General features: G+C 39.9%; 1 protein-coding gene across 3 annotated transcripts in view; it reads right to left on the bottom strand.

The window, feature by feature from the left end:
• The window catches only part of ITSN2 (intersectin 2), a 219539-nt gene that overhangs the window by 170792 nt on the left and 25717 nt on the right, over positions 1-23030 (bottom strand). The window lies entirely within an intron of this gene.

A 23030-nucleotide genomic window follows, 5' to 3' on the forward strand; every position in this document is an offset into this window, starting at 1 on the left:
AAAAATTAATAAGTTGCAAGAATCCATAGAGAGATAGCATTCAGAAATCCAAAAGATTAACAATAAAATTACAGAATTAGACATTGCAACAGGAAGTCAGAGGAGCAGACTCAAGCAACTGGAATGCAGAGTGGGAAATCTGGAGGACCAGGGAATTGACACCAATATAGCTGAAAAAAAATCAGATAAAAGAATTAAAAAAAATGAAGAAACCCTAAGAATCATGTGGGACTCTATCAAGAAGAATAATTTGCGTGTGATTGGAGTCCCAGAACAGGGAGGGATAACAGAAAACACAGACAGAATAGTTGAAGATCTGTTGGCAGAAAACTTCCCTGACATCATGAAAGACGAAAGGATATCTATCCAAAACGCTCACTGAACCCCATTTAAGATTGATCCAAAAAGAAAATCACCAAGACATTATCAGCAAACTTGCCAAAACCAAAGATAAAGAGAAATTTTTAAAAGCAGCCAGGGATGAAAGAAAGGTCTCCTACAAAGGAGAATCAATAAGTTCAGACTACTCAGCAGAAACCATGCAGTCAAGAAGGCAATGGGATGACATATATAGAGCACTGAAGGAGAAAAACTGCCAGCCAAGGATCATATATCCAGCAAAACTCTCTCTCAAATATGAAGGCGAAATTAAAACATTTACAGGTAAACACAAGCTTAGAGAATTTGCAAAAACCAAACCAAAGCTACAAGAAATACTAAAGGAAATTGTTTGGTCAGAAAACCAATAATATCATATACCAGCACAACACAAGGTCACAGAACAGAACATCCTGATACCAACTCAAATACGGAAATCACAAAAACAAATTAAGATTAATTTTAAAAAGAAAAAAAAAACACTCAAAACAGGGAATCATTGAAGTCAATATGTAAAAGAACAGAACAATCAAAAAGAGGGACTAAATACAGGTGGCATACAACTGCCATATGGAGAGGGATACAAGGCGATATAGGACAATACAAGTTAGGTTTTTACTTAGAAAAATAGGGGTAAACATTAAGGTAACCACAAAGAGGTGTAACAACTCCATAACTCAAAATAAAAACCAAGAAAAACATAACGACTCAGCAAACATAAAGTCAAATACTATGAAAATGAGGAACACACAATTTACAAAGGAAAACGTCTCAGCACAAAAAAGTAAGTGGAAACATGAAATTGTCAACCACACACAAAAAAGGCATCAAAATGACAGCACTAAACACATACTTATCTATAATTACGCTGAATGTAAATGGACTAAATGCACCAATAAAGAGACAGAGAGTCTCAGACTGGATAAAGAAACACGATCCATATATATGCTGCCTACAAGAGACACACCTTAGACTTAGAAACACAAACAAACTAAAACTTAAAGGATGGAAAAAAATATATCAAGCAAACAACAAGGAAAAAAGAGCAGGAGTAGCAATATTAATTTCTGACAAAATAGACTTTAAAGTTAAATCCACCACAAAGGATAAAGAAAGACACTACATAATGATTAAAGTGACAATTGACCAGGAAGATATAACCATATTAAATATTTATGCACCCAATGACAGGGCTGCAAGATACATAAAACAAACTTTAACAGAACTGAAAAGTGAGATAGACACCTCCACAATTATAGTAGGAGTCTTCAACACACCACTTTCGGAGAAGGACAGGACATCTAGTAAGAAGCTCAATAGAGACAAGGAAGACCTAATTGCTACAACCAACCAACTTGACCTCATTGACTTATACAGAACACTCCACTCAACAACTGCTGTAAAGTATACTTTTTTTTCTAGTGCACATGGAACATTCTCCAGAATAGACCACATATTAGGTCATAAAATAAACCTTTGCAGAATCCAAAACATCGAAATATTACAAAGCATCTTCTCAGACCACAAGGCCATAAAAGTGGAAATCAATAACAGAAAAATCAGGGAAAAGAAATCAAATACTTGAAAACTGAACAATACCCTGCTGAAAAAAGACTGGGTTATAGGAGACATTAAGGAGGGAATAAAGAAATTCATAGAATGCAACAAGAATGAAAAATTTCCTATCAAAACCTCTGGAACACAGCAAAAGCAGTGCTCAGAGGTCAATTTATATCGATAAATGCACACATACGAAAAGAAGAAAGAGCCAAAATCATAGAACTGTCCCTACAACTTGAACAAATAGAAAGTGAGCAACAAAAGCACAATAAAAATTATTGAAATAAAATAAAACAATGGCATAGAAGAAATGATGAACTGGAGAAACAGTAAAGGGTTTAAAACAGGAAGAACTTAATGACTCTGGAAACGGGAGGATGCGGTAAAAGAATAAAAAGACACGATTCTCAGAATTAAAGTTTGCACAACCGGGAGAACTGTGGTGTGCCACCAGCTTAAAAAGTGAGTGCAGAAGGCAGTCTCACAAATCAAGTTATGACTACAACTTCCTCAATTAATTATAGAAATTCTACAAACAAGTTTAACACTTTACTTCCCAAATTTTAAATTATCACAAATAATGTTAATCCAAAATAAACTATATGCCAGCAAGGAATCTTTAACTTGCAGATATGCAGTAGCAAGAACCCCTATTTTATTAGGTCTCTGTGACTGAGAGAGACAATTTAAAAATTTGGGAGTAAATCTGCCCAAAGCACTACATAAAACACATTGTATAACACTGTACAATGGCATATGTTACCAAAGACTGCTCGAACAACAGAAATTACTGACTTCAGAAGACAAGTAAGAAATAGGATCCCATGGTCACAAGTCTTAATCATATCTAGGGCTAAAATATACACAGCATCTGTCCTGGACCTCTGGTTGGTCATCATGTATTCTGTGAATATAACATAATATGACATAGTAAATAATGCTCAATAATCACAGACATAATCCTGAGATAAAACCAGAGAATGAACCAAATAATATAACCGGCAGGGAAAGCAAATCCCTTGAGTAAAGTGAAGGTACTGGTATTACAGAGCATTTTTCTTCACCTGGTACACAGGATTTAAGCCACCCACCCACACAGACACCATATAGTAACAGCTCTGGTGGCCTACTGGTTAAAAGTTCGGCTGCTAATTAAAAGCTCGGTAGCTTGAATCCACCAGCCGCTCCTTGGAAACCCTATGGGAGGCAGTTCTACTCAGTCCTATAGAGTGGCTGTGAGTCGGAATGGATTTGACAGCAATAGGTTTTTTTTGGTTTGATACACGTATATTTCAACGATTATGGTAACATCTGAATAATCTGTTGGAACCTACAAGCTTTTAAACTGGCTTACAACATTTCTTACCTGTTACACTTACATCAATTCCCTTTGCCCCACTGTGGAATAATTATCTCATGCTTAACAATTCCAATTGTTGATTCCGACAAATTGAAAATTTAGTTGATTGGTTCCTACAATACTACATACAATCGTAAGTGTTTTTATATGGTGCTTGCATCCCTCTGTCACCTGGATCTAGGAGGTTCTCAGCACAGGGACCCTGGGTCCAAAGGAAGTGCTGTGCCGTGGTCTCTTCTTCTTGGTGGTACTCAGGTCCCCCCATCCTCTCTAGGATGGCTCATTCCAAGCCTACTGGGATGGCAAAACTCGCCATGTCCTCACAAGGGTGCCATGAACCTTATTTGCATAATTAGTAAGCTATCCAATCCCCCTGGTGGGCCACAAGCACTCATTTGCATAGTCCCAACCAGTCATTTGGTGGGAGTTACAAGACCATGGTGAGAAAGGCCACATAAAAGCCATCCACCTGTACCGCAAGGTGCCAAATATTACTAGGCATCTTTTACAATATTGATAATTCTCACAATATCCCAGAAAGGCAGATGATATTGTACTCATTTTACAGATGAAAAGACTGGGAAGCTAAATTTCTTGTCTAAATTTAGTTTGTGAGTGATGAAGCCATGATTCAATCACAAGCCTAATACTAAAGCCAATGAACTACCCATGGGCTTTATACGCCTCTTCTACTCTTAAATGAGAATAACAGTTAATGATGGGTGGATCACAGATTCCTGAAAGCAGGAATGTTGGGAGAAGGGAAAGAGGCCAGCAATGCCTCCTAACCCACAGGTCTACACCAAGCACATACATAATTTTTTTTTAAAGTTGTTGTTGAGTCGATTCTGCCTCATGGCAGCCCCATGTGCGTCTGAGTGTAACTGTGCTCTGTAGGGTTTTCAACGGCTGATTTTTCAGAAGTAGATCACCAGCCTGTCTTCTGAGGAGCCTCTGAATGGACCGGAACTGCCAACCATTCGATCAGCAGCCCTGCACATTACATATAAATTACAAACAAAAAACAAACTCATTGCTGTCAATTCCAACTCATAGCGACCCTAAAGGACACAGCAGAACTGCCACATAGGGTTTTCAAGGCTCTCATCTTTACCGAAGCTGATTGCCACATCTTTCGCCCAAGGAGCGGCTAGTGTGCAGGCACCATACACTGTACTTTTACACAAATAACATGCACCCTGTGTGTTTGTTTGCTAGCTGCACCCTTCCCCTGTGAGACATCCTCCAAGTGCTGCCATGCCAATCCTCTTCCACATGTTGCTGGAAAAAAATTATGAAAATACCTGATGGGTTGAGGGTGGAGCTAGCAAACAATGGCAGAAGGCATGCACTATTTTCATAAAAGTACAGTAATACAAAATTCCAAGCCAACCTGTTTGTTTACTGGCTGCGCCCTTTCCCCACAAGGCACCCCCACGAGTGCTGCCCTGCCAATCCTGTTTCACAAATTGCTGTTAAAAAAAAACAAAATTAGCATAGTACACTTACAAAAATACCTCGTGGGGGGAGGGCAAAGCCAGCAAAGGAAGAAGACATGCATTATTTGGGTAAAAATACAGTACTATAAATTCCAAACCAACCCATTGCTTTTGAGTGGTTTCTGACTCATAGTGACCCTATAGGTCAGAGTAGAACTGCCCTCATAGGGTTTCCAAGGCTGTAATCTTTATGGAAGCAAACCACCATATCCTTCTCCCGCGTAGTGGTTGGTGGGTTCGAACCACTGACCTTTCAGTTAGCAGCCGAATGCTTAACCACTGTGCCACCAGGGCTCCATATAATATAAATTATAATTAGAATGTTAATATTTCCTTGAAGACATCAGTGGTTCAGTGGTTCAATTCTTACTTCCCACGCATGAGACCCAGGTTTTATTCTCAGCCAATGCACCTCATGTGCAGCCACCACCTGTCAATGGGGACTTATGTGTTGCTATGACACTGAACAGGTTTCAGCGGAGCTTCCAGACTAAAGACTATGAATAAAGGCCTGGCAATCTACTTCCAAAAAATCCATCAATGGATCACAACGATCCAGATCACAACAGTCCAAAACACAACCAATCATGGGAATGGCACAGGACCAAGCAGCGTTCCGTCCTGTCGTACATGGGGTTGCCATGAGTTGGGGGCCTACCTGACAGCAGCTAACAACAACAATTGTTCTTTACCTTTTGGTGTAATCCTCTCAAAGGAAAAATAGGGTGACAGCACCTCCCAGTTACATGCCTGATGCCTGCTTCAAGAATGGGTAATTAGTCAGCATCTAACAAACACCCCTTAGACGTGGTAACATGTAATGATGGGCAATTTTAGCAGTTTGTAGTTAACCATATAATTAGCCCCGGTTTTAGAATATCCATGTGGAGATTATCCTACTCATTATAAATTGAGAACTGGCATTGTTCCCCTTCTAGAAATCAAGGCAATATACTTAGTAGACAGGCAAAAAAGACTACTTTGATTTAATATAATCCAAATATAATTTAGAGAAACCAGAATTTGGAGAATGTGGAAAATACATTTATACTAAGAGAGAGAAAAGCAGGAATGCTAGAACAGCAATAGGAAATCCTTCTACAGAGGGTCAATAAGCCTACTCTCTCCACAAATTAAAATTAATTATAGTCATTATAAGTAAAAAGTAACTCAATTAAGATTCGGTTTTTTGTTTGTTTTGCACAGAAGTATAGAAGGAATGAATCACAGTAATTATTTCATCCCAACCTCAGTTTTGAAGATGGGAAAACTAAGAGAATTGTACAAGTTCCCATAGTGAGTGAGTAGCAAAACTGGTCCCAGAACTGGATCTCTTAAGTACAAGCCCAGTGCTCTGTTTTTAAGTTTCCCAAGCTTTCCTGATTATATCACCTGGGAAATTTACTATTCTTAGAGATTGCCAGGCCCACTGTTGGGAGACTTGGGGGATTGAGATCAGCAGTCATTACATGAATGAGGACAACAACCTCCTAAAGTGGTCTCCCTGCCTTGAGACCCTTCCACAGAGCTACTAGTTTTTTTTCCCCTAGTAGCCTCTCTCTTTCCTCCTTAAATTCCCCCACTGATTATATGTTAAAGTCCAAACTTCTTAGCATGAAACATGGGACGCTTCAGAGTCTTACCCCCATCTACTTTGCCACGTTCATCTGTAGACATCTTCTGCTTGAAAAGTTGGTCCTAGGTACACCAACCTTTTCTTGAAACAGTCTTACTTTTTTCACTTCCCTATTCTTTTGTAAGGTCCCTGTGTGGCACAAATGGTTTGTCTGCACTCATTTACTAAAAAAAAAAAAAAAAAAAGGTTGGCAATTCAAACCCACCCAGTAGCACCATGGAAGAAAGGCTTGGCGATCTGCTTCTGTAAACATTACAGCCGAGAAAACTTCATGGAGCTGTTCTATTCTGACACACGTGGGGCGGACATGAGTCAGGGTTTTTTGTTTTTGTTTTTTTTAATTCCTTTGTAAGAGCTATTCCCTTGTCATCCCCACCATACTTTCTTCTGTTCTTCAATCCCCAACTCAGATGTCATCTCTTCTTTGAGAGACTTCTATCCTCCCAGGAGGTTTGTCACTATCACCTAGGTATGTCCAAAACATTTGTTCACCTCACAATAATTTATCACACTGTTTTTCAATTACTTTTTACCTGCCTACCTGTTTCACATGTCCTGGTCAGAGATCATTTTTTATTTACCACTGTATGCCTAATGCCTAAACCAGATCACACAGACAAAAAAAAAAAAAAAGCTCAATAAATATTTGCTGAACAAATGAACTGGATAAGTAAATAATATGGCTGAGGCATTACGAAGGAAAAGGAAAGGAAAACAAAGCAGGGGAGGCAGGAAGACAGGCAATGTTAACTGCGTACACTGAAAAGAAACTAGGAAGAAAGCATAGCAGGCTCCAAATGACTTCCCTGAAATGCTGCAGGATACCGGAGCAAACTGTCTCCCCCAACATGTCCTTTCTGTAACTTGGTGTGTTTTTGTTCCTTCTTCTTTTAGATATACTTTGAGAGATAAAGGGGCCCTGGGAACCCAATGGAAGCCCTGGTTGCATAGTGGTTAAGTGCTATGGCTGCTAACCAAAAGGTCAGCAGTTCGAATCCGCCAGGCACTCCTTGGAAACCCTATGTAGCAGTTCTATTCCGTCCTATAGGGCTGCTATGAGTCGGAATCAACTCAACCGCAATCAGTTTTTTGTTTTTCTTTTTGAGAGAAAAAGGCTTATTTCCCATTGAATTCTGAAGGTCTTACATTGTAAGGAGGAAGGCTTGAGTTTTTCAAATATACTTTGAATCGTGTTGTTTGGTTTAAATAAACTTGGATAAGGGTCTGACATTCAAACGCAAGATAATCAAGTTCTTGAAGGTGTATTGTATAGAACTTTCTCCAGTGTCTCCTCCACTTTCAACCTGTGCTAGGTACACACAGCCAGCTCTCAAAATGTACTTTCTGATTTAAAAAAAAAAAAAAAAATTTTTTTTTTTTAGTTGGGAAAAATATGTGCTTCATCTAGTTCCCCAGGAGATCAAGGTCAGTTTTACATGAGAATGACTGCAGCAAAATTGTTGCTTCTTTATAATTTCCACAGTAAGATAAAATCTACAGAGTGTAGATATTCTCCACATTTGCTCCCCGTCTACCATTTTCTTTTATTCATCCATTCATTTATTTATCAACATGAATAGGTACTAAAAAGGATTTGAAGAATGCTATAGGAACCCAGAGAATAGAACTAACACTACTTGGGAGGTAAATCAAAGTACAATATGTCACAAAAAACCAAACCCACTGTCATCAAGTCAACTGTGACTCATGGCAACCTTACAGGACAGAGTAGAACAGCCCCATAGGGTTTCTAAGGAGCAGCTGGTGGATTTCAACAGCCCAACTTTTGATATGTCACACGAGATACGTCACACGAGAGAGAATATTTGTGTAAGAATTATCAAACTCGAGGTCAGTGGCAAAGCACGTGAACTCCTAGTGTTCCCTGAGTATTGTGTATAGGTGTATGGATAGGCCCTGTTACAAAGAAAGGCAAAGTTTCTGAATCTAAGAGAAGGATTGGTTAAAAGAAATAAACTATAACAGTCTATCCCACGAGTCGGAATCAACTTGATGGCAACAGGTTTGGTTTTGGTATTTAACAACTGAACCATTTTTAGTCAGAGACAGTGTGACTTGAAAGGGCTGTGATTTCAAAGAGCTCATTTAGTCTTAAGAGTTAAAAGAAACCTTAAGAAATCCAATCGTTTTTAACCACGCTTCTAGGAGCTCTAGAAGTTTCAAGTAGGTACAACAGAGGTGGGCTAGGGAACAGACATGGAAGGGTGGGAATGGAAATCAATCTCAATGAGAGCAGCTCTGTTTTTTTTTTTTGTTTTACATATTGAGGCTTCTACACAAGATTTTAATGATTTAAAAAAAGGTCAAACAACAATACACCGAATTCCATCCCCTTCATTTTAGAAACGATTAAATAGAAGCCAAAGAGATGAAGTAACTTGCCAAAGTCGCACAATTTAAGGAACAACTGTCTGTCATACTACGGATTTTGGACTTCACTGTTCAAGTCACTGTTGTTGTTGTTGCTGTTAAATGCCAGTGAGTTGGTTCCAACTCATAGGAACCCTATGTACAAGAGAACGAAACATTGCCCGGTCCTGCGCTATCCTCAAAATTATTGTTTCGTTGTTATGCTTTGAGCCCATTGTTGTAGCTACTGTGTCAGTTCACCTTATTGAGGGTCTTCCTCTTTTTCTCTGTCCCTGTACTCTACCAAGCATGCTGTCCTTCTCCCAGGACTGATCTCTCCTGATAACATGTCCAAAAATCTCAAACACAACAAATTTACAGAGTAGAAAGCACAGGCAAGAGAGGAGGGATGGACTTGAAGGCCCACTCCTGACACTGTCACTGTTAACAGTTTGGTACACATCTTTCCGGATTTCCTTTATGCACGTATAAAAACCAGCTGCCGTTGAGTCAGAAATCCGAGCCCACGCGTGTCAGGGTGGAACTGTTCTCCACAGGGTTTTCCATGGCTGACTTGTTGGGAGCAGACCACCAGGCCTTTCTTCCATGCATGTACAAACACATACATTATTTTTAAAACAAAGTAAAATTACTCTATGCATAGTATTGTAAATTGCTTTTTAGTAAACATATCACGGATGCTGTTTCATAGCAATATGTAACAGAATAATCATTATTATTTTAAACAGGTATTAGCATTTTACTGGAAACCCTGATGGCACAGTGGTCAACTGCTACGGCTGCTAACCAAAGGGTCGGCAGTTTGAATCCACCAGGCGCTCCTTGGAAACTCTATAGGGCGTTTCTACTCTGTCTTATAGAGTCACTATACGGATATAATATTTATCTCCTATTGATGGACATTAATGTTGTTTCTAGTCTTTTGCTTAACAGACCATTTAGGTAGGATATACTTCTAGAGGTGGAATTAATAGGTAAAGGGTATGAACATTTTATACTTTGATGCATGTTTCCAACTTGCTTTCCAAAGCTTTGGTACCATTTCACACTTCTAATGGTGTGTAAGCACACTTGTTTTCTGTACGAGCTTGTCAATACTTAGTATAAATAATTACCTTAGAGTCTGCCAATCTGATAGGTTAAAAAAAAAAAAGATCTTTAATTTGCAATTGATCATTAGTGAACTGGAATCTTTCATATATTTAATCATGTATATTTTTCTCGTATGAATAGCCTATTCCTTTTTTTTTTTTTTTGTCATTTTTTACACTAGAGCTAACCAATGGAAATATAATGCAAGCTGCATATGTAATTTTAAATTTTCTAGTAGCCACATTAAAAAGTAGAAACACGTGAAATTAATTTTACTAGTATATTTTATTTAACTCAATATATATAATATTACCATTTCAACATGTAATCAGTGTAAGAATTTGTTAATGAGCGATTTCACATTCTTTTGTTGCTTAACTAAGTCTTCAAAATTCAGTGCCTACGACACACCCACAGTACATATCAATGTGGACCAGCCACATTTCAAGTGTTCAGTAGCTGCACGTCACTAGTGCCTACTGCACTGGCTAGTGGGGTTCCACAGAATCTTTTTCTTACAAATCTGTGGGAGCTCATACGTCTTCCCCTTCTGATGTTTCTAACTTATTTATATTCTTTTATTATACAAATAATACGGACACACGGTTTTTATAAAGACTTCAAATAAAACAGAAGTATTAATAGCAAAGCAGTTCTTTTAAAACCAGTTCTTTGGGGAGTGAAGGGTGGAGTGTTAAGTGTGACAACAAATTAATCCAGCTTCAGAGAGAACCAAATCATGACTCGGAGACATTTGTATCATAAGAGCAGTAGAGCAGAACAGTCCCCACATCATGCTGGGAGGCATCTCACCTTTACCTCTGTCAAAAATACTTCCCATGCCATCTAGGAACAGGGCTTTTGAAACTGTAGTCATGACTCATTAATCCAATGCCGTCGAGGTGATTCCAACTCAGAGTGACCCGACAGGACAGAGCAGAGCTGCCCATAAGGTTTCCAAGGAGCAACTTATAGATGAAAACGGCCAACCTTTTGGTTAGCAGCCCAGCTCTTAATAATCACTGCGCCACAAGGGCTCTAAGATAGTGGGCCATAAATTCAACTTGATGGATTATGACTCGTATTTTTAGCACTTTCTCTTTAGACTACACAATATCAGACTATATTTACATTGTAAGAGAAAGTATTGTTTTGCAAAATGTTTGTTTCAGAGGGGTGTGTGTGTTTCTGTGTGCACCAGGTTACGTTGAGGGTCATTGTCAAAATATTTTGAAAAAAACACTGATCTAAAAGATGCCTGTCTTAGTTCTGTCCTCTGAGTTTCAGATCAACTGCCTGTTGCCATCTCTACTTAGACATCTTAAAGGAAACTCAAACTCAAAAAATGCCCATAACCGAATAAATAATCTCCCTAAAGCCTGTTTCCCCCACGTGTCTCTCAGTTTGCCATACTGTGGGGACTTGTGTGTTTGCTGTGATGCTGGAAGCTATGCCACCGGTATTCAGATACCAGCAGGGTCACCCATGGAGGACAAGTTTCAGCTGAGCTTCCAGACTAAGACAGACTAGGAAGAAGGACCCGGCAGTCTACTTCTGAAAAGCATTAGCCAGTGAAAACCTTATGAATAGCAACAGAACATTGTCTGATGTAATGCTGGAAGATGAGCCCCCCACGTTGGAAAGCACTCAAAAGATGACTGGGGAAGAGCTGCCTCCTCAAAGTGGAGTTGACCTTAATAACGTGGATGGAGTCAAGCTTTCAGAACCTTCATTTGCTGATGTGGCATGATTTGAAATGAGAAGAAACAGCTGCAAACATCCATTAATAATCAGAACCTGGAATGTACGAAGTATGAATCTAGGAAAATTGGAAATCGTCAAAAATGAAATGGAACACATGAACATCGATATCCTAGGCATTACTGAGCCGAAATGGACTGGTATTGGCCATTTTGAACCGGACAATCATATAGTCTACTATGCTGGGAATGACAGCTTGAAGAGGAATGGTGTTGCATTCATCGTCAAAAAGAACCTTTCAAGATCTATCCACACACCTACGAGGAACACCAGTTAATACGACTATTATTCAAATTTACGCACCAACCACTAGGGCCAAAGATGAAGAAATAGAACATTTTTATCAGCTGCTGCAGTCTGAAATTGATGGAACCTACAATCAAGATGCATTGATAATTACTGGCGATTGAAACACGAAAGCTGGAAACAAAGAAGAAGGATTGGTAGCTGGAAAACATGGCCTTAGTGATAGAAACAATGCCGGAGATAGAATGACAGAATTTTGCAAGACCAATGACTTCTTCATTGCAAATACCTTCTTTCACCAACATAAACGGCGACTATACACAGGGACCTCGCCAGATGGAACACAGAGAAATCAAATTGACTACCTCTGTGAAAAGAGATGATGGAAAAGCTCAATATCATCAATGAGAACAAGGCCAGGGGCCGACTGTGGTACAGACTATCAACTGCTCATATGCAAGTTCAAGCTGAAACTAAAGAAAATCAGAGCCAGTCCACGAGAGCCAAAATATGACCTTGAGTATATCCCACTTGAATTTAGAGACCATCTCAAGAAGAGATCTGATGCATTGAACGCTAGTGACCGAAGACCAGACAAGTTGTGGAATGAGATCAAGGACATCATCCATGAAGAAAGCAAGAGGTCATCGAAAACACAGGAAAGAAAGAAAAGACCAAGGTGGATGTCAGAGGAGACTCTGAAACTTGCTCTTGAGTGTCGAGCAGCTAAAGAAAAAGGAAGAATTGATGAAGTGAAAGAACAGGAGATTTCAAAGGCCCTCTCGAGAAGACAAAGTATTATAATGACAAGTGCAAAAAGCTGGAGATGGAAAACCAAAAGGGAAGAACATGCTCAGCATTTCTCAAGCTGAAAGAACTGAAGAAAAAATTCAAGCCTCAAGTTGCAATAGTGAAGGATTCCATGGGGAAAATATTAAATGATGCAGGAAGCATCAAAAGAAGATGGAGGGGGCGGAGCCAAGATGGCGGACTAGGCAGACGTTACCTCGGATCCCTCTTACAACAAAGACACGGAAAAACAAGTGAATCGATCACATACATAACAATCTACGAACCCTGAACAACAAACACAGATTTAGAGACGGAGAACGAACTAATACGGGGAAGCAGCGATTGTTTCCAGAGCCTGGAGCCAGAGTACCAGTCAGGTACGGAACAAGCACAGAGACCTGCTCCACCCCCCTGAACTAACCCCGGGAGGGGGACCAGCCGGTTCCACGGGCGGCGTGGGATGCAGCCGGTAGGAGAAGTCCCCGGGAGGCAGTGACTGATCTTGGAGCAGAAAGAGCAGCATCCGAGCCGGGAAACCGTCCCGCCGGGATTTGGACTGCACGCAGGTACGCCATAAACACGGAGAGTTGCTCCACCCCCTGAACTAACCCCGGGAAGGGGACCAGCCGGGTCGCGCGGGCGGCGTGGGACGCAGCCGGTAGGAGAAGTCCCCGGGAGGCAGCGACTGGTATTGGAGTGGGGAGAACAGCGTTCCAGCCAGGACACTCGGTCGCGGCACAAGCACAGGGAGCTACTCCACCCATCTGAACTAACCCCGGGAGGGGACCCACCTAGTTCACGGGGGCGGCACGGCCACGCGGCTGGAGAGACGAGAAGTCCCCGGGAGGCAGCGACTGATTTTGGAGTTGAGAGTGCACCGTCCCAGTAGGGGAGCCTTGACGCTGGGCGTGGGGCTGGAAGCGGAGGATCTGACCGTGACTCCAGCGGGCCAGACCCCCTGGGGGCAATCTCCACACAGCCAGCACACATAGGCGACGCGCCCGCGGGAATCTCAGATATAACAGTCATTCCAAGCAAGACAAGCAACTCTGGCTATATTCTGAGGTGCTACTCTCCTATCTCTCTGTTCCCTCCCCTACCCTTCCCAGGCGGCTTCATTAACATCTGAATAGCCTGAGCCAAAGGGAGAACTCTGATAGGGATCTGACAGCAGTTTTTTTTTAGCGGATTTTCTGGAAAAACTAGTTTCCCAGTGATGGCTCGGAGACAACAATCCATATCAAACCACTTAAAGAAGCAGACCGGGACAGCTTCTCCAACCCCCCAAACAAAAGAATCAAAATCTTTCCCAAATGAAGATACAATTTTGGAATTATCAGATACAGAATATAAGAAACTAATTTACAGAATGCTTAATGATATCACAAATGAAATTAGGATATCTGCAGAAAAAGCCAAGGAACACACTGATAAAACTGTTGAAGAACTCAAAAAGATTATTCAAGAACATACTGGAAAAATTAATAAGTTGCAAGAATCCATAGAGAGACAACATGTAGAAATCCAAAAGATTAACAATAAAATAACAGAATTAGACAACGTAATAGGAAGTCAGAGGAGCAGACTCGAGCAATTAGAATGCAGACTGGGACATCTGGAGGACCAGGGAATCAACACCAACATAGCTGAAAAAAAAAAAAAAATCAGATAAAAGAATTAAAAAAAATGAAGAAACCCTAAGAATTATGTGGGACTCTATCAAGAAGGATAACCTGCGGGTGATAGGAGTCCCAGAACAGGGAGGGGGGACAGAAAACACAGAGAAAATAGTTGAAGAACTTCTGACAGAAAACTTCCCTGACATCATGAAAGACGAAAGGATATCTATCCAAGATGCTCATCGAACCCCATTTAAGATTGATCCAAAAAGAAAAACACCAAGACATATTATCATCAAACTCACCAAAACCAAAGATAAACAGAAAATTTTAAAAGCAGCCAGGGAGAAAAGAAAGGTTTCCTTCAAGGGAGAATCAATAAGAATATGTTCTGACTACTCAGCAGAAACCATGCAGGCAAGAAGGGAATGGGACGACATATACAGAACACTGAAGGAGAAAAACTGCCAGCCAAGGATCATATATCCAGCAAAACTCTCTCTGAAATATGAAGGCGAAATTAAGATATTTACAGACAAACACAAGTTTAGAGAATTTGCAAAAACCAAACCAAAGCTACAAGAAATACTAAAGGATATTGTTTGGTCAGAGAACCAATAATATCAGATATCAGCACAACACAAGGTCACAAAACAGAACGTCCTGATATCAACTCAAATAGGGAAATCACAAAAACAAACAAATTAAGATTAATTAAAAAAAAAAATACACATAACAGGGAATCATGGAAGTCAATAGGTAAAAGATCACAATAATCAAAAAGAGGGACTAAATACAGGAGGCATTGAACTGCCATATGGAGAGTGATACAAGGCGATATAGAACAATACAAGTTAGGTTTTTACTTAGAAAAATAGGGGTATATAATGAGGTAACCACAAAAAGGTATAACAACTCTATAACTCAAGACAAAAACCAAGAAAAACGTAACGACTCAACTAACATAAAGTCAAACACTATGAAAATGAGGATCTCACAATTTACTAAGAAAAACGCCTCAGCACAAAAAAGTATGTGGAAAAATGAAATTGTCAACAACACACATAAAAAGGCATCAAAATGACAGCACTAAAAACTTATTTATCTATAATTACCCTGAATGTAAATGGACTAAATGCACCAATAAAGAGACAGAGAGTCACAGACTGGATAAAGAAACACGATCCATCTATATGCTGCCTACAAGAGACACACCTTAGACTTAGAGACTCAAACAAACTAAAACTCAAAGGATGGAAAAAAGTATATCAAGCAAACAATAAGCAAAAAAGAAGAGGAGTAGCAATATTAATTTCTGACAAAATAGACTTTAGACTTAAATCCACCACAAAGGATAAAGAAGGACACTATATAATGATAAAAGGGACAATTGATCAGGAAGACATAACCATATTAAATATTTACGCACCCAATGACAGGGCTGCAAGATACATAAATCAAATTTTAACAGAACTGAAAAGCGAGATAGATACCTCCACAATTATAGTAGGAGACTTCAACACACCACTTTCGGAGAAGGACAGGACATCCAGTAAGAAGCTCAATAGAGACACGGAAGATCTAATTACAACAATCAACCAACTTGACCTCATTGACTTATACAGAACTCTCCACCCAACTGCTGCAAAATATACTTTTTTTTCCAGCGCACATGGAACATTCTCTAGAATAGACCACATATTAGGTCATAAAACAAACCTTTGCAGAGTCCAAAACATCGAAATATTACAAAGCATCTTCTCAGATCACAAGGCAATAAAACTAGAGATCAATAACAGAAAAACGAGGGAAAAGAAATCAAATACTTGGAAAATGAACAATACCCTCCTGAAAAAAGACTAGGTTATAGAAGACATCAAGGAGGGAATAAGGAAATTCATAGAAAGCAACGAGAATGAAAATACTTCCTATCAAAACCTCTGGGACACAGCAAAAGCAGTGCTCAGAGGCCAATTTATATCAATAAATGCACACATACAAAAAGAAGAAAGAGCCAAAATCAGAGAACTGTCCCTACAACTTGAACAAATAGAAAGTGAGCAACAAAAGAATCCATCAGGCACCAGAAGAAAACAAATAATAAAAATTAGAGCTGAACTAAATGAATTAGAGAACAGAAAAACAATTGAAAGAATTAACAAAGCCAAAAGCTGGTTCTTTGAAAAAATTAACAAAATTGATAAACCATTGGCTAGACTGACTAAAGAAATACAGGAAAGGAAACAAATAACCCGAATAAGAAATGAGAAGGACCACATCACAACAGAACCAAATGAAATTAAAAGAATCATTTTAGATTATTATGAAAAATTGTACTCTAACAAATTTGAAAACCTAGAAGAAATGGATGAATTCCTGGAAAAACACTACCTACCTAAACTAACACATTCAGAAGTAGAACAACTAAATAGACCCATAACAAAAAAAAGAGATTGAAACGGTAATCAAAAAACTCCCAACAAAAAAAAGTCCTGGCCCGGACGGCTTCACTGCAGAGTTCTACCAAATTTTCAGAGAAGAGTTAACACCACTACTACTAAAGGTATTCCAAAGCATAGAAAATGACGGAATACTACCCAACTCATTCTATGAAGCCACCATCTCCCTGATACCAAAACCAGGTAAAGACATTACAAAAAAAGAAAATTATAGACCTATATCCCTCATGAACATTGATGCAAAAATCCTCAACAAAATTCTAGCCAATAGAATCCAACAACACATCAAAAAAATAATTCACCCTGATCAAGTGGGATTTATACCAGGTATGCAAGGCTGGTTTAATATCAGAAAAACCATTAATGTAATCCATCACATAAATAAAACAAAAGACAAAAACCACATGACCTTATCAATTGATGCAGAAAAGGCATTTGACAAAGTCCAACACCCATTTATGATAAAAACTCTTACCAAAATAGGAATTGAAGGAAAATTCCTCAACATAATAAAGGGCATCTATGCAAAGCCAACAGCCAATGTCACTCTAAATGGAGAGAACCTGAAAGCATTTCCCTTGAGAACGGGAACCAGACAAGGATGCCCTTTATCACCGCTCTTATTCAACATCGTGTTGGAAGTCTTAGCCAGGGCAATCAGGCTAGACAAAGAAATAAAAGGTATCCGGATTGGCAAGGAAGAAGTAAAGTTATCACTATTTGCAGATGACATGATTATATACACAGAAAACCCTAAGGAATCCTCCAGAAAACTACTGAAACTAATAGAAGAGTTTGGCAGAGTCTCAGGTTATAAAATAAACATACAAAAATCACTTGGATTCCTCTACATCAACAAAAAGAACACCGAAGAGGAAATAACCAAATCAATACCATTCACAATAGCCCCCAAGAAGATAAGATACTTAGGAATAAATCTTACCAAGGATGTAAAAGACCTATACAAAGAAAACTACAAAGCTCTACTACAAGAAATTCAAAAGGACATACTTAAGTGGAAAAACATACCTTGCTCATGGATAGGAAGACTTAACATAGTAAAAATGTCTATTCTACCAAAAGCCATCTATACATTTAACGCACTTCCGATCCAAATTCCAATGTCATATTTTAAGGGGATAGAGAAACAAATCACCAATTTCATATGGAACGGAAAGAAGCCCCGGATAAGCAAAGCACTACTGAAAAAGAAGAAGAAAGTGGGAGGCCTCACCTTACCTGACTTCAGAAACTATTATACAGCCACAGTAGTCAAAACAGCCTGGTATTGGTACAACAACAGACACATAGACCAATGGAACAGAATTGAGAACCCAGACATAGATCCATCCACGTATGAGCAGCTGATATTTGACAAAGGACCAGTGTCAATTAACTGGGGAAAAGATAGCCTTTTTAACAAATGGTGCTGGCATAACTGGATATCCATTTGCAAAAAAATGAAACAGGACCCATACCTCACACCATGCACAAAAACTAACTCCAAGTGGATCAAAGACCTAAACATAAAGACTAAAACGATAAAGATCATGGGAGAAAAAATTGGGACAACCCTAGGAGCCCTAATACAAGGTATAAACAGAATACAAAACATTACCAAAAATGATGAAGAGAAACCCGATAACTGGGAGCTCCTAAAAATCAAACACCTATGCTCATCTAAAGACTTCACCAAAAGAGTAAAAAGAGCACCTACAGATTGGGAAAGAATTTTCAGCTATGACATCTCCGACCAGCGCCTGATCTCTAAAATCTACATGATTCTGTCAAAACTCAACCACAAAAAGACAAACAACCCAATCAAGAAGTGGGCAAAGGATATGAACACACATTTCTCTAAAGAAGATATTCAGGCAGCCAACAGATACATGAGAAAATGCTCTCGATCATTAGCCATTAGAGAAATGCAAATTAAAACTACGATGAGATTCCATCTCACACCAGCAAGGCTGGCATTAATCCAAAAAACACAAAATAATAAATGTTGGAGAGGCTGCGGAGAGATTGGAACTCTCATACACTGCTGGTGGGAATGTAAAATGGTACAACCACTTTGGAAATCTATCTGGCGTTATCTTAAACAGTTAGAAATAGAACTACCATACAACCCAGAAATCCCACTCCTAGGAATATACCCTAGAGATACAAGAGCCTTCATACAAACAGATATATGCACACCCATGTTTATTGCAGCTCTGTTTACAATAGCAAAAAGTTGGAAGCAACCAAGGTGTCCATCAACGGATGAATGGGTAAATAAATTGTGGTATATTCACACAATGGAATACTACGCATCGATAAAGAACAGTGACGAATCTCTGAAACATTTCATAACATGGAGGAACCTGGAAGGCATTATGCTGAGCGAAATTAGTCAGAGGCAAAAGGACAAATATTGTATAAGACCACTATTATAAGATCTTGAGAAATAGTAAACCTGAGAAGAACACATACTTTTGTGGTTACGAGGGGGGGAGGGAGGGAGGGTGGGAGAGGGTTTTTTATTGATTAATCAGTAGATAAGAACTGCTTTAGGTGAAGGGAAAGACAACACTCAATACATGGAAGGTCAGCTCAATTGGACTGGACCAAAAGCAAAGAAGTTTCCGGGATAAAATGAATGCTTCAAAGGTCAGCAGAGCAAGCGCGGGGGTCTGGGGAACATGGTTTGAGGGGACTTCTAAGTCAATTGGCAAAATAATTCTATTATGAAATCATTCTGCATCCCACTTTGAAATGTGGCGTCTGGGGTCTTAAATGCTAACAAGCAGCCATCTAAGATGCAGCAATTGGTCTCAACCCACCTGGAGCAAAGGAAAATGAAGAACACCAAGCCCACATGACAACTAAGAGCCCAAGAGACAGAAAGGGCCACATGAACCAGAGACCTACATCATCCTGAGACCAGAAGAACTAGTTGGTGCCCGGCCACAATCGATGACTGCCCTGACAGGGAGCTCAGCAGAGGACCCCTGAGGGAGCAGGAGATCAGTGGGATGCAGACCCCAAATTCTCATAAAAAGACCAAACTTAATGGTCTGACTGAGACTGGAAGAATCCCGGCGGCCATGCTCCCCAGACCTTCAGTTGACACAGGACAGGAACCATCCCCGAAGACAACTCATCAGAAATGAAAGGGACTGGTCAGCGGGTGGGAGAGAGATGCTGATGAAGAGTGAGCTAATTATATCAGGTGGACACTTGAGATTGTGTTGGCAACTCTTGCCTGGAGGGGGGATGGGAGGATAGAGAGAGAGGGAAGCCGGCAAAATTGTCAAGAAAGGAGAGACTGAAAGGGCTGACTCAAGACGGGGAGAGTAAGTGGGAGTAGGGAGTGAGATGTATGTAAACTTATATGTGACAGACTGATTGGATTTGTAAACGTTCACTTGAAGCTTAATAAAAGTTATTATAAAAAAAAAAAAAAAAAGAAGATGGAAGGAATACACAGAGTCATTATACCAAAAAGAATTAGTCGATATTCAACCATTTCAAGAGGTGGCATAAGATCAGGAACCGATGGTACTGAAGGAAGAAGTCCAAGCTGCTCTGAAGGCATTGGCAAAAAACAAGGCTCCAGGAACTGATGGAATATCAACTGAGATGTTTCAACAAACAGATGCAGCGCTGGAGGTGCTCACTCGTCTATGCCAAGAAATATGGAAGACAGCTTCCTGGCCAACTGACTGGAAGAGATCCATATTTATGCCTATTCCCAAGAAAGGTGATCCAACCGAATGTGGAAATCATTGAACAATATCATTAATATCACACGCAAGCAAAATTCTGCTGAATATCATTAAAAAACGGCTGCAGCAGTGTATCGACAGGAAACTGCCAGAAATTCAGGCTGGTTTCAGAAGAGGATGTGGAACCAGGGATATTATTGCTGATGTCAGATGGATCCTGGCTGAAAACAGAGAATACCAGAAGGATGTTTACCTGTGTTTTATTGATTATGCAAAGGCATTCAACTGTGTGGATCATAAAAAACTATGGATAACACTGCAAAGAATGGGAATCCCAGGACACTTAATTGTGCTCATGAGGAACCTTTACATAGATCAAGAGGCAGTTGTTCAGACAGAACAAGGGGATACTGATTGGTTTAAAGTCAGGAAAGGTGTGCGTCAGGGTTGTATTCTTTCACCATACCTATTTAATTTGTATGCTGAACAAATAATATGAGAAGCTGGACTATATGAAGAAAAACAGGGCATCAGGATTGGAGGAAGAATCATTAACAACCTGCGTTATGCAGACACAACTTGGCTCGCTGAAAGGGAAGAGGACTTAAAGCATTTACTAATGAAGATCAAAGACCACAGCCATCAGTATGGATTACACCTCAACATAAAGAAAACAAAAATCCTCACAACTGGACCCACGAGCAACATCATGATAAACGGAGAAAAGATTGAAGTTGTCAAGGATTTCATTTTATTTGGATCCACAATCAACAGCCATGGAAGCAGCAGTCAAGAAATCAAAAGACTCATTGCATTGGGTAAATCTGCTGCAAAGGACCTTTCGAAGTGTTGAAGAGCAAAGATGTCACCCTGAAGACTAAGGTGTGCCTGACCCAAGCCATGGTATTTTCAATCACATGATATGCATGTGAAAGCTGGACAATGAATAAGGAAGACCAAAGAGGAGCTGACACCTTTGAATTGTGGTGCTGGCGAAGAATACTGAATACACCATGGACTGCCAAAAGAACGAACAAATCTGTCTTGGAAGAATGCGGCCAGAATGCTCATTAGAGGCAAGGATGGCGAGACTGCGTCTCACGTACTTTGGACATGTTGTCAGGAGGGATCAGTCCCTGGAGGACATCATGCTTGGCAGAGTACAGGGTGAGCAGACAAGAGGAAGACCCTCAACGAGGTGGACTGACACAGTGGGTGCAACAATGAGCTCAAGCATAACAACAATTCTAAGGATGGCGCAGGACCGGGCAGTGTTTCGTTCTGTTGTGCATAGGGTCGCTATGAGTTGGAACCGACTCGAGGGCACCTAACAACAACAACAACAAAGCCTGTTTATTTTCCAGTGTTCTCACAGAATGACATCATCATTATCCTACCAGGTGAACAAGCCAAAAATATGAAGAATCACAATCTCCGAAAAGTACACTTCAGAAAACCTATTCAAGTTTAAAAGAAAGTGTGGGGGGGCGGGGGTGCAACTTGGGATCTCACTTCATAGTTTTGTTGTTGTCAGGTCAGTCCCAAATCACAGCAACCCCAAGAGTAGATCTGCTCCATACAGCTTTCTCGGCTGCAGTCCTAATGGAAGCAGATTGCCAGGTCTTTTCTCCCACAGTCCCACTGGGTGGATTCAAATCACCAACTTTAGGTTAGCAATCAAGCGAAAACCATCTACACCACCTAGGAAACTTTGCAGCTTAAAAACCCATTGCCATTGAGTTGATTCCAACTCACAGTGACCCTATAGGACAGAGTAGAACTGCCCCATAGGGTTTCCAAGGAGTGGCTGGTGGATTCGAACAGCTGACCTTTTAGATAGTAGCCCAGCTCTTAACCACTGCACTACCAGGGCTCCGTCTTCACAGCTCAGCACCTATTGAAGCAGCTTATCCCACTATAGTTGCCCTCTGTTGATCTGGCAAGCTAAACTCACCAGATTCAAGGCAAGCATGTCTAATGAATTCCTAGAGAGAAGGGAGGCCTCCAGTTTTTCTAGATCAGGTTACCCGTTCCAAGGTGAAGCTGACTGGTAATTCAGACCAATGATAATATATTGTATGGTCATCAGTGGACAGACCGGAATATGGCAAAGGATAAGCTGCCAGTTTCTCATTCAGGAAACGTTAGGGTGGCAGGCACAATTGCTGAGGTACGATGCTAGGATTAAGGCTCAGTTGTGGGGACAGAGCTTCATTCTAATAGAATGAAATCTAGAATACTATCTTTACAGCCTGAAGGTTAACTTACCTTTCAGGAAAACTAGCTACTCCACAGAAATAGGAAAAAAAAATTTAAAGACAGTAAAAGATAAAATTTCGGTAAGAATTCAAATAATGCTATAGCCAATGAGATTAACAGCTAAAAACGTTGAAATCAGAGGAATAAAAGATAAATTGCTAAAGTCAGCCGATAAAATTTAAAAATTAAAAACTAGGTAATTATAAATAAGAGCAGTTTAAAACAAATTATTTTAAGTAGAAATAAAGACCAGGTGAGAAAAATAAAA

This window comes from Loxodonta africana, chromosome 12 (genome assembly GCF_030014295.1).
Source record: "Loxodonta africana isolate mLoxAfr1 chromosome 12, mLoxAfr1.hap2, whole genome shotgun sequence".
NCBI lineage: Eukaryota > Metazoa > Chordata > Mammalia > Proboscidea > Elephantidae > Loxodonta > Loxodonta africana.